The sequence below is a fragment of the Suncus etruscus genome, chromosome 5 (genome assembly GCF_024139225.1).
Source record: "Suncus etruscus isolate mSunEtr1 chromosome 5, mSunEtr1.pri.cur, whole genome shotgun sequence".
NCBI classification, from domain to species: domain Eukaryota; kingdom Metazoa; phylum Chordata; class Mammalia; order Eulipotyphla; family Soricidae; genus Suncus; species Suncus etruscus.
Window position 1 is genome coordinate 94,651,211 of NC_064852.1, and position 12,577 is coordinate 94,663,787.

General features: G+C 42.3%; 1 protein-coding gene across 3 annotated transcripts in view; it reads left to right on the forward strand.

Moving 5' to 3' along the window:
* Window positions 1–12,577, forward strand: part of SLC25A12 (solute carrier family 25 member 12) — a 225,189-nt gene that overhangs the window by 2,488 nt on the left and 210,124 nt on the right. The gene's annotated exons all lie outside the window — the stretch shown is intronic.

The following is a 12,577-nucleotide window of genomic DNA, read 5'->3' on the forward strand; positions in this document are numbered from 1 at the left end:
AAAGGTGTGACAGTGGCAATTGCCATTGTTTGCATAGGCCCAGAAAATTATGGGGAAAATGGAAAAAAAAAAATCCTTGGCCTGATTACAAGAAGGCCTCACCTCCGAATATTGGCACATTTTTTAAAGTAAGTTTTTGCAACATGCTTTACTATTACTGACAGGTTTCATACATAACATTTCACCACCTTTCAGCACCTCCTGACTGAACACTTCCCTCCACTCTCCATGTTGTCCACCTCCTTGTCCTATCCCCAGCCTCCTCAAAAGGTATGTTTCCTAGTGAACACCAGTTCTCATGTTCTTTGTTTCCATTGTCTTTGGGCATTCATCATTTCACCATTCTGTTTCCTTATATCTGTAGGAGAGATCATTCTATGTTGTTCTCTCTCCCTCTGACTAACTTCATTTGTTGGGTTACTGATCCTACCCTAATCAATAATTGTACTCCACCCTAGGGTGTGACCTGGTGATAGTATATTGAATTATTTTTTACTTGGTGTTCTGCTCCCACCCTAGGGTGGAACCTGATTCTTGTCAATAAAAACAAGGGTCTGGGCCCGGAGAGATAGCACAGGGCGTTTGCCTTGCAAACAGCCGATCCAGGACCAAAGGTGGTTGGTTTGAATCCCAGTGTCCCATATGGTCCCCCATGCCTGCCAGGAGCTATTTCTGAGCAGACAGCCAGGAGTAACCCCTGAGCACTGCTGGGTGTGACCCAGAAAACAAAAACAAAAACAAAAACAAGGGTCTGAGGAAAGAAGGGCTCATTCTTTGGTCTTCTTCCACTGAGCTGCACTCCATTATAGGAACAGAAAGCTTTTGTGGTTTGAATTCCTTGGTTGAGCACTGGATTTCCTGAACCCATTTTTATACCTTTTCACTGTGTGAATTATTTCCTGTAGATCTCTACAACTGGAACTGTTTCCCCTGTCCTAATCAGACAGGGGAATGAGAACTGCCTTTCCTGTCTGGGAGCTAATTGGGAATCAAACTTTAACCAGTCTCCTAGAGAATGTGACACTTCATTCACTCAGTATCATACTTTCCAGGCCCCTCCAGGTTGCATGACTTTTACCTTTTCCTATGGCAAGTAATATTCCATTGCGCATATTACCATAGTTTCTTTATCTGGTCAGCTATTCTTGAACACGTCGGATGTGTCCAGATTTTGGTTATTGTAGATAGTGCTGCAAGAAACGTAGGGTGCAAATGTCTTTTCTCCATTTTGCTTTTGGGCCCTAGGGGATTTATTCCAAAAAAGTGGGATTGCTGAGTCAAATGGGTGCTCCATTTTTTAATATTTTAGGAATATCCATATTGTTTTTCAGAAAGGCTGCACCAATTTACATTCTCGCCAGCAGTGAATGAAAGTCACTTTCTCCCTTGATCCATAATAGCACTGATCTTGTCTTTTGTCTTTGGGGGGGGGGCGTTTCACACCTGGCGGCGCTCTTGGCTCTGCATTCAGAAGTCACTCCTGGCAGGGTCGGAAACCATATAGGATACCGGGATTTGAACAGAGTCCATCCTATATTGGCCGTGTGCAAGGCAAACACCTTACCGCTGTGCTAACGCTCCAGCCTCAGTGTCCTTTTTTTTGTTGATGTGTGTCTCTGTGGTGAGAATCAGAGTTTTAAATCTCAGAACGAATGCAGAGAAAGAAACCTATATGTCCCTAGCAAATTGTCCAAATGCAATAGCCTGGTTTAAAAAGAATCTGAGGGGCCAGAGTGATAATAAGCAGGTAGGGCATTTGCCTTGCACGTAGTCAACTCGGGTTCGATCTCCAGCATCCCATATGGCCCCCCAAGCCTTCTAGAAATAATTTCTGAGTGCAGAGCCAGGAATAACCCCTGAACACTGCCAGGTATGGCCCAAATCAAAAATAAATAAAAATAATTTGAAACTGAGCACATGTTCATATGATTTAGCTCAGCCAGAGTTTGGGAAGCAAAGGTATGCTTTAATTCCCTTGCAACTTGAAGGAACAGGATTCTAGTATTCCTTTTATAGTGGAACCCTGAGCAGAAATTCCCCAATAAATTTAGTATAGAATGTGGATGTATATGATCAATTAGAACTTAAGCTGTTAAAAACTTGCACAGGAGAGAGTTCATTCACTGATGCTTGATTTTCCTTTTTTCATACCACATCCTTCTGACATTAAAGGAGTAAGAATTGTAAGAATATATCCTGCAGGGCCCAGAGAGATAGCATGGAGGTAAGGTGTTTGCCTTTCATGCAGAAGGACGGTGGTTCAAATCCCGGCATCTCATATGGTCCCCCGAGCCTGCCAGGGACGATTTCTGAGCATAGAGCCAGGAGTAACCCCTGAGCACTTCCAGGTGTGACCCAAAACCAAAAAAAAAAAAAAAAAGAATATATCCTGCAAATAAACCTCCAAAATTATCAATGAATGAGCTATATCCAGACTGCCCTACAAAATTAAATGACTAGACCACTTCCACACTAAATCCCTGGCTTTTCTAACATTCTAACATTGGTAATTATGAGCATTGAGGGCAGCAGAACACTCTCATTTAGATGAGTAACATTATGACTCACCTCTCTTCTCCATTTCTACTCAAAATCCTACCTGTGAAATGCAGGATAATTGTAGCACTTTGCTGATTTGAGTTCCTGTCTGTCATATTTTGTACTTAGCATTTGTCCCCCACTCCCACCCCCTTGGTTGTTTCTGTGCCACATCTGGCATGGTGGAAGAGCAAGCGTACTCCTGGCTCCACACTCAGGGATCACTCCTGGTAAAGCAAGTGCCTTACCTTCAGTTTTAGTTCTCCAGTTTTATACACATACCACTGTGCTATCTCCCTCTGGCCCACTCCAGTTCCATATTTACATTTTGTTAAGTAAACATTCTTATCCAGAACTCAGATACATTTTTACATACAGGGGACCAGAACAATAGCACTGTTGATAGGGCATTAGTTTGCCTTGTATGCGGCAGACCCAGGTTTGGTCCCCAGCATTCCGGATAGTCCCCTGAGCCTGCCTTTTTGTTTTGTTTTGGTTTTTGGCTTTGGGGTTACACCTGGCAGTACTCAGGGGTTCCTTTCGACTCCATCCTCAGAAATTGCTCCTGGGGAAACAGGAGCGGTGGCGCTAGAGATAAGGCATCTGCGTTTCATGCTCTAGCCTAGGACAGACTGAGTTCAATCCCCCGGTGTCCCATATGGTCCCCATAAGCCAGGAGCGATTTCTGAGCGCTTAGCCAGGAGTAACCCCTGAGCGTTAACAGGTGTGGCTCAAAAACTAAAACAAAGAAATTGCTCCTGGGGGCCTGAGTGGTAGTACAGTGGTAGGGCGTTTGCCTTGCATGTGGCTGACCCAGGATGGACCTGGGTTCTATCCCCAGTTTCCCATATGTTCCCCCCTGAGCCAGGAGTAACCCCTGAGCACTGCCTCTGTGCCCCAAGGGAAAAAAAAATGCAGGCTCAGGGACCATCTGGGATGCTGGGGATCAAACCCAGGTCTGTCTCGGGTCAGCTGCATGCAAGACAAACACCCTACTGCTATGCTATTGCTCTGGCCAAAAAATATGTTTTTAATACAAGAGGGATCTAACTAGCTGATTGGTCAACTCTGAAATTAGAGTGCAGCCTCTACAGATTATACACATGATGCATGAGCAGAATGCTTCTAGGATGCTCTCTTCTATCAGATTTTCTGGCATAATGCCATATTCCCACTGTCAGTTATTGGACACAAAAAGAAATATTATTGAGCATTCTAAGGGAACCCTGAGAGAAAAATATAGGGGCCAGAGAGATTGCCCAGTGGTTGGGTTTGATCTCCAGTATTCCATAGTACCACCAGTGTAATTCCTGAGTGCAGAGCCAAGAATAACCCCTGAGCATTGCCAGGTGTGATACCAAAACTAAACAAAAAAGATTAAAATGTATAATACTCTATTTTTCCGTGGTGGGTTTATTTTGGGGGGGGCACATATGGCAGTATTAAGGGGTTACTCCTGGCTTTACACTCAGGAGTCTCTCCTGGTGGGCTCAGAGGATCAATGAGATGCCAGGTCTCAAACCCAGGTCAGCCTTGTGCAAGGCAAGTGCCCTACCTGCTGTGTTATGGCTCCAGTCCAATGTTCTGTTTTCTTTAAGTCAAGTTTCCTTTTTATTTTTCTAATTCTCTCAGTCATTCCTCTGCAATAGAAACAGTTGTTCCAGGGCCGAAGAGATAGCATGGAGGTAGGGCTTTTGCCTTGCATGCAGGACAGCGGCTCGAATCCCAGCATTCCATATGGTCCCCGAGCCTGCCAGGAGCGATTTCTGAGCCTAGAGTCAGGAGTAACCCCTGAGCTCTGCCGGGTGTGAGCCCCACCCCCAGAAAAAAGAAACAGTTGTTCCTTTTCTTTTTTAATACAAATTTTAACAAATAACTATTTAGAGACCATGTACTACATAGTTGACATATTTGATCATAATGCCTTTGTTTCAGAAGTTAGAGCTAAATTATTTTTTCAAAAGAGAAAATAAAGACTAAATAAAGAAAAAAAGAGTACAGCAATAAAAAAATTTGTTAAAATTATTGTATCTTGGGGCGGAGTGATAGCACAGCAGTAAGGCATTTGCCTTGCACGCAGCCAATCCAGAATGAATCTTGGTTCGATCCCCAGCATCCCATATGGTCCCCCAAGCAGGAGTGATTTCTGAACGCATATCCAGGAGTAACCCCTGAGCATCACAGGTGTGGCCCAAAAAGCAAAAAAACATAAGTAAAATAAAAGTATTGTATCTTGCAATGATGTTATGTCACTGTAAACTCCTGTTGCTAGTTGATCATTCTGTTACATCTTTTGTTTCTGAACATTAGGTGGCTTCATATTACATTAGGTTTCTAAATTGGTGTATTCCTATGGAGATGACAGTATTAAAAAAGGTGTTCAGGAATTCCAAACATTATTGCTAATACTACGGCTCTTGTGGGACATGTTTTTAGCTGCCTGGCCTTCTGAAAGTACCAGAAGGGGATGTGTGTTTGTGGAGGAAATGTATCTGCACTCACTCAAAAAAAAAAAAAAAAAGTTCTGGTGGAGTCAAGCCCAAATTCAGCCTTACCTCGAGTTCTGGTCAGACTATTGTCTGCAGAGAGCCAAAGATGGGTGGTGAAGCAGGGCCATTGGCTGAGCAATGATTACGGGTGATGGGTGCTAGCAAGCATGGCTTTGGCAAGGCAGGGACTTGGCCTGCCCTCTGCAGAGATTGCCTGTTTTCAGCTGTACAACCCTGCACTCATAAATTTTCATGCCTTGGTCTACATCTCTTTCAAGAATAGAGTAAGTCGGGGCTGAGAAGGTGGCGCTAGAGGTAAGGTGTCTGCCTTGCAAGCACTAGCATAGGACAGACCGCAGTTCGATCCCCGGCATCCCATATGGTACCCCCAAGCCAGGGGCGATTTCTGAGTGCATAGCCAGGAGTAACCCCTGAGCGTCAAACGGGTGTGGCCCAAAAACCAAAAAAAAAAAAAAGAATAGAGTAAGTCTATGGAGCTAGCCAAATGCAGACATGGTGACTTTGTAATTAAAATGTTATTTTTCTCATCTTTATTTTTACATTAGACCTTTAAGAAACATATATCATTAGAGCATCAGAGTTCACTATTGAATAAAAAGCGATCTTAATTTTGTTTTTGGTTTCTTTTTTGGTTTTTGGGTCACACCGGCAGCACTCAGGGGTTATTACTGACTCTATGCTCAGAAATCGCTCCTGGCAGGCTCTGGGGACCATGTGGGATGCCGGGATTCAAACCGAAGTCCTTCTGCTTGCAAGGCAAATGCCTTACCTCCATGCTATCTCTCCGGCCCCAGCTATCTTAATTTTGGGAAGCATAGTTGCTACTTACTATGTTATTTCTAGTCTCCAAGACGTTTTGTTTTTGTTTTTGGGCCACACCTAGCATTGCTCAGAACTTACTCCTGGCTTTGAGCTCAACCTAGCAGGCTGGGGGTGTGGGGGTGGACGGCATATGGGATGCCTGGGATGGAAACTGGATTCATGCAAGACAAATAGCTTACCCCCTATGCTATCACTCCAGCCAGCCCCTAGTCAACAGGAGTTTTTGTTAACAATTTATTGAAAAGGTAGCTTCTGAAATTTGAACATAGCATTCTGAACTTTGAGTTTTTGAAGGTTTTGATTATTGTAAAATAATTTCAAGTACATGAACTTATTTCCCAGCTATTTTTCTTCTGAATGGGCTAGTCTTTTTTGAAATTATCTAGATAAATATTCTATTTCCTTAAACTTGTAATTTGTTGTGTCTTTTGAAAACAGTAAGGAAAATGTTTTTTATTTTTCTGTGTACAATAAGGATAAATTTGGGCCCGGAGAGATAGCACAGCGACGTTTGCCTTGGAAGCAGCCGATCCAGGACCAAAGGTGGTTGGTTTGAATCCCGGTGTCCCATATGGTCCCCCGTGCCTGCCAGGAGCTATTTCTGAGCAGACAGCCAGGAGTAACCCCTGAGTACCGCCGGGTGTGGCCCAAAAACCAAAAAAAAAAAAAAAGGATAAATTTAAGAACATAGCTGTTCCTAAAAATCACAACAAGGGGCCAGTGAGGTGGCGCTAGAGGTAAGGTATCTGCCTTGCAAGCGCTAACCAAGGAAAGATCGTGACCGTGGTTCGATCCTCCGGAGTCCCATATGGTCCCCCCAAGCCAGGGGCAATTTCTGAGCCCTTAGCCAGGAGTAACCCCTGAGCATCAAACGGGTGTGGCCCGAAAAAAAAAACAAAAAAAATCACAACAAAAAGCAGTGTCAATAATATTTATGCATCATGTTCACTTTAGCAACTATTTCATGAGCTACTAACTAGTCTGTTATGTAGTTTTGATGTGTGTTTGTGGTTTTTTTTTAATTCATACAATTCAGTTGTAGTTACAGGTACACTAACAAGTCAGATGCCTCTTTCTAATGTGATCATAGCAGCTGAAATTACGTGCACTTAAATGATTAAAACTTCAGGAATCTGGGGCCGGAGAGATAGCACAGCAGCGTTTGCCTTGCAAGCAGCCAATCCAGGACCAAAGGTGGTTGGTTGGAATCCCAGTGTCCCATATGGTCCCCCCATGCCTGCCAGGGGCTATTTCTGAGCAGACAGCCAGGAGTAACCCCTGAGCATCGCCAGGTGTGGCCCAAAAACCAAAAAAAAAAAAAAAAAACTTCAGGAATCTATAGCCAGTTAAGGACAAAATCCAAATGGGCTCAACAAATAGCCTACCACACCCTCCTGAGCATTGCATTAGAGCAGGCTGAGTAGAAGAGAACTAGAGATAGCTAATTAAGCTGTAGCTAAGACCAAATCATTGTCCCAAGGTGGTTTGTTGGTCTGACCAGCATCCATTTTCAGCAGAATGAACCCCTTACAATTGAACCTTTATCAGAGGAGATTATAGCAGTGAGAATGCTTCAACATAATGGCCTGCCTACTTTTGGGGTAGTAGTTCACCTAGAGTAATGGCAAGGTCCAAGTGAGGGAAGGGAAGATGAAGACCACACCCCACTCACTCACTGATAGATTGGAATTTGGGTAACACTGTTATGCCTGATGAAGAGGTAGGTGGATTAAAGCATGTGTCCAGGGTATCTAAAGTACACCATTTGTGGCTGTGAGCTAGTTTCAGGAATTTTTATTTTTAGTAATCTGTAAAAAAGTAGCACTTGTTTATGTTTCGATAATAACAGTTCCATTCAGAAAAAGGAAGGTACAAAGTTTTCAGTAGCATTTAGCAATCAACTAACCAATCAATAAAGGCTTAAGTGCCTACTCTAGGGGCCAAGGAGATGTATGATTTTTGTTCCAATTACTTTTGAAAGTAATTGAAAAGTGGAGACTCATGCTCACAGGATTGTCTGGAGAGAAAGACCAGATTTTACCCTTGAAAAATGTAGCCACATTTGAGAAATGGCAGGTGTGAAGGCTCACAGATTCTGACTATTCTTGGCTGCCAAGAACTGAGGAAAATGCTGAATTTAAATTCCCCGGAAATCACATCTGTTTACCCTCTTTCACTGCCTGCAAAGATGAAGGTAAGAGAAGGGGGAAATCAATCTCCTTTAGTGCAAAGGTGGGTAAATATGACTTGCAGAAAATTTAATGTCTACTAATCATGGGGCCTGGCCCTGGCTTATCATAGGATAGGACACACAGATGGCTTCTCTGCCTGTTTACTTGAGTAGTATGGCCCACTAATGATGTAGAAATATAAATGATCCTTGACAGACAAGTTTCCCACCCCTGCCTAAATGTCTTTGATATTTTAAAGAAAATAAAGAAAAAAATAAGGAGTAAGAAAATGCTTTCAGTCTTCCTCGTGAGATTTTATTTTGGATTTTGTTTTGTTTTGGGGCTACATAAACATACCTGATGGTGTTCAGGGCTTACTCCTGGATCTCTGCATTCATGGCAGACTTGCAGGATCATACGGAGTGCTGGGGATCAAACCTTGGTGGGCCTCATGCAAGGCAAGTGTCCTACTTTCTGTACTATTGCTCTAGATTCATTATTTTGGAGTTTTTTTTAAACCTTTTTTATTTTACTTCTGTTTACACATGTATGTAATATGTGCTTGCTCTTTAAAAACTTTTAGAAATGTTGAAATGCATAATATGAAATGTAGAAGTCTAGAAAAACTTTCCACATAATCACTGAAGTTGTGTATTCATCCAGGCTTTTTTGTTTTTGTTTTGTAAGCATAAACCACTTGCTGGACTTTCTACAGGAAAATAGGTATTTTTCCTCATGCCAATCATAGGTCTGTATGGAAAAAAAGAGATGAGGCAAACTACATGCAAAAGGAAGAAATGCAGATTAGTGTTTGTCACTATCTTTTTATTTTGTCATTATTCTGCATACTTTTCTTCTTTCCCTTTTCACTGTCTATGATTTATTTTGCTGTTTTGTTTTTTTATTACCTTCTTGTAAGAAATGATACATTTCTGTTACCTTCTATTTTTTCATCTTTATTCTTTTGCTCACTTTATGAGTCTGTACTGGCTGTGTATTCTTAGTACACTTGAATAAGTTTTTATGATCCTGTATGTTAACATGAGACCAACTGACATCAAAGATCAGTTGGTTTATTAATATTAGAAGTTGAAGTATTGCAGTTTCAAGTATATCCTACTTATGAACACAAAATGGTCCTCCTTGGTCATCACACAGTTATGAAAAAAATACATTATAGCAAATTTCTCCAAAGTGGAGAATGTGAAATAAAAAGAGATTTAATAATAGAAAAAGAAAAGTAGCTGTATGTCCCCTTCTCCGCTCCCACTCTCCGCCTCCACTTCCCAGACGAGCTGACAAACTAAGCAGTAGTGAATTTCTTAACTTCAGCTCTCCTCTCCCCCCACTTATTCTATATTCATGACCCAAACATTGAGACAAACAAGAAGGCAGATGCTGCCTCGACCTCTCTTCCCATTAAGCTGAGCTTCACTGTGCTTCCTGCACCACTTTAATCTCGAGAATAACCTGTCTGAAGAGCATTCACATCTGAAGCACATGCAAACCTCACTGCATTTTCCTTTGCTGGATAAAGGATAAAGGAAGAAAAGAGGCAGCTGCTGTGGGAGCTGAGGGCAAACAAGCCCCGCTGTGGTAGCCCCACAGCCTTCACAAAGGGGATTCAGAAAACTCGGCAAACAAACTGCACAGCTCAAGACTTCCTTCTACATATTCACCTGCCAGAAACAGTTAATGAAAGACATCCGAAGAACTGACCAGGTGAATCGGGTCTAACCAAAGCATATTTCCAAAAGGACTTGTTTTTGTTTTTGTCTGTTTAAGAGAGAATACAGTTGAAGAACTAGAAAGGGATTCAAAGATCACCTAATTCAACTACTCTTACAATTTTTAAGTGTGAAGTCAGTATCAAAGGGGGTCATAGAGACGGATCATGTATTTTCTAGCCTGTGCTCATGATAGCACTGGAGGTTGTAAAAAATAATTGATAAGCTTTTATAAGGTATTTTTGTGGCATCATATATAAACTTTTGTTTTGTATGTTTTTTGGTCATATCCAGTAATGCTGAAGGGTTATTCCTGGCTCTGCACTCAGGAATCACTGCTGGGGGAACCTTACGGAATGCCACAGATCGAATTGAGGTCAGCTGTATGCAAGGTGGTAACTTATCTGCTGTACTGTCTCTCTGGCCTGAGTATCATCTTATTAGATTTCCATAAAGATATTGAATTACTGTTCCTCCATAGGATAATTAGAAGGCTTCCAAAGTTACAGAAAAATGCAAAGGTTTGTCTTAACATTTAATGTATTTGATCATCAAGTCAGGCTGTCAAAGATGAAGATGATTTGCTTTTGATAGCAACTTTATTTCTTTTGTCAGATAAAATATATCATAAACAATAATTCACTTGGAAAACAATCTCCTGTTTGTTCTCAGACTGCCAAGAAGTTGCCTCCAATGCTGTGAGAATATGCAGTGCCAGGAATGAAACCTTGAGCATCATACCTGTAAGGCCAGCGCTATACCACAGAGCTGCATCCTGGCCTGTCTCTCCTTCCCTCCTTCCCTCCTTCCCTCCCTCCCTTCCTCCCTTCCTTCCTTCCTTCTTTCCTTCTTTCCTTCCTTCCTTCCTTCCTTTCTTCCTTCCTTCCTTCCTCCCTGCCTTCCTCCCTCCTTCCCTTCCTTCCTTCCTTCCTTCCTTCCTTCCTTCCTTCCTTCCTTCCTTCCTTCCTTCCTTCCTTCCTTCCTTCCTTCCTTCCTTCCTTCCCTCTTTCCCATTCCCTTTTTCATTTTCTTTCTCTCCTATTTCCTTCCCTTTTCTTTTAAAAAACATTTTTTTGGGTCATCTCTAGCTGTGCTCAGGACTTACTTAGATCACTTGTGACAGTGGTCAGGGGGCCAGATGCAGTGTCTGAATTGAACCCAGATTGGTGGTATGCAAGACTAAATGGTTTAATATCTATACCATCTTTCTAGCCCACATAAAGAAAGCTTTTCACAAACTTAAAAATTGTAATTGAGGGGCCGGGCGGTGGCGCTAAAGGTAAGGTGCCTGCCTTGCCTTGGACGGACCGCGGTTCGATCCCCCGGTGTCCCATATGGTCCCCCAAGCCAGGAGCAACTTCTGAGCACATAGCCAGGAGTAACCCCTGAGCGTTACCGGGTGTGGCCCAAAAACCAAAAAAAAAAAAAAATTGTAATTGAGGGGCCGGGCAGTGGCGCTAGAGGTAAGGTGCCTGCCTTGCCTGCGCTAGCCTTGGACGGACCGCGGTTCGATCCCCCGGCATCCCATATGATCCCCCAAACCAGGAGCGACTTCTGAGCGCATAGCCAGGAGTAACCCCTGAGTGTCATCGGGTGTGGCCCAAAAACAAACAAACAAAAAACAACAAGAACAAAAAATTGTAATTGAAGTGGGGACCACATCTACCAGTGCTGGAATTCTGGAGTTAGTCCCAGCTGAGCTAGGATGTGGATTTGTAGTGCTCAGGACCTTGCATAAGTCAAGCACAGGTTATATTACTGCATCTTTTTTATACATAAATAAATTCCTTAGTTTAATCACTGTTTGATACATGGTTACAAAGTTTTTCATAATTGAGTTTCAGTCATACATTGTACAACAACTTTCATGAGTGCACATTTCCCACTACCAATGTCCTCAGTTTCCCTCCCAACTTCCCCCTGCCCTCTCTACCCTGCCTGCTACTATGGCAGACTTTTTTCCTCCTCTTTCCTTTTAGACACTGTTTTGCAATCTGGTTACTGAAGAGCTATCATGCCTATCACTTTATCTCCTTTCTCATCCAGAAATAAACCCAGTTCTTGTCTTGAATAATCATTTCCCACTATCATTGCCATAGTATCACTGAGTCTCATCTACAGCTTGACTATATTTTGCTAACAAGTTCTGCTTTGTTGAACTCAAATGAATCACAGTCTCACTGGTACTATATGTTTTATTAGGTTATTTTTCCCCTGGCAACACCTGGAAGTATTCAGGACTTACTCCTGGCTTTGTACTCAGGAATCATGCCTGATAGGGCTTGAGGGACCATTTGTGGTGGTGGGATCAAACCAGGAATAATTGTTTGCAAAGCAAACTCCCTATCCTTAATCTGTTATACTAGTTTACCAACTTTTAAGCTGTTTAAAGAGACCTTCTGTAATAGCTTCAAAAAACTTGGTTTACACACAGTATTTTGTTGTTTTGGGGCCACACCTGACAGTCCTTGTGCCACAGATATTCATGGGTCTGTACCCAAAAATCACTTCTGGGAGTCTGTAGGAACAATATGTGGTGCTGACGAGTGAACCCTGGGTGGCCATATGCAAGACAAGTGCTTTACCGACTGTACTACACTATTTAAAAGAAAAAAATCATTTTAATTTCTGAACACAACAAAGTTATTTTATACACAGTTTTAACCAAAGTATATAGTTTTGAAAAATATGCAATTATAACATAGTTTACAATAGAAAGTTAATTTCCCATCTCACCCATTCCCAGTCTAACCCAATGCAACCACTTTGAACTGCTTACTTCCCCCTCCCCATTGTATATTTTCCTAGT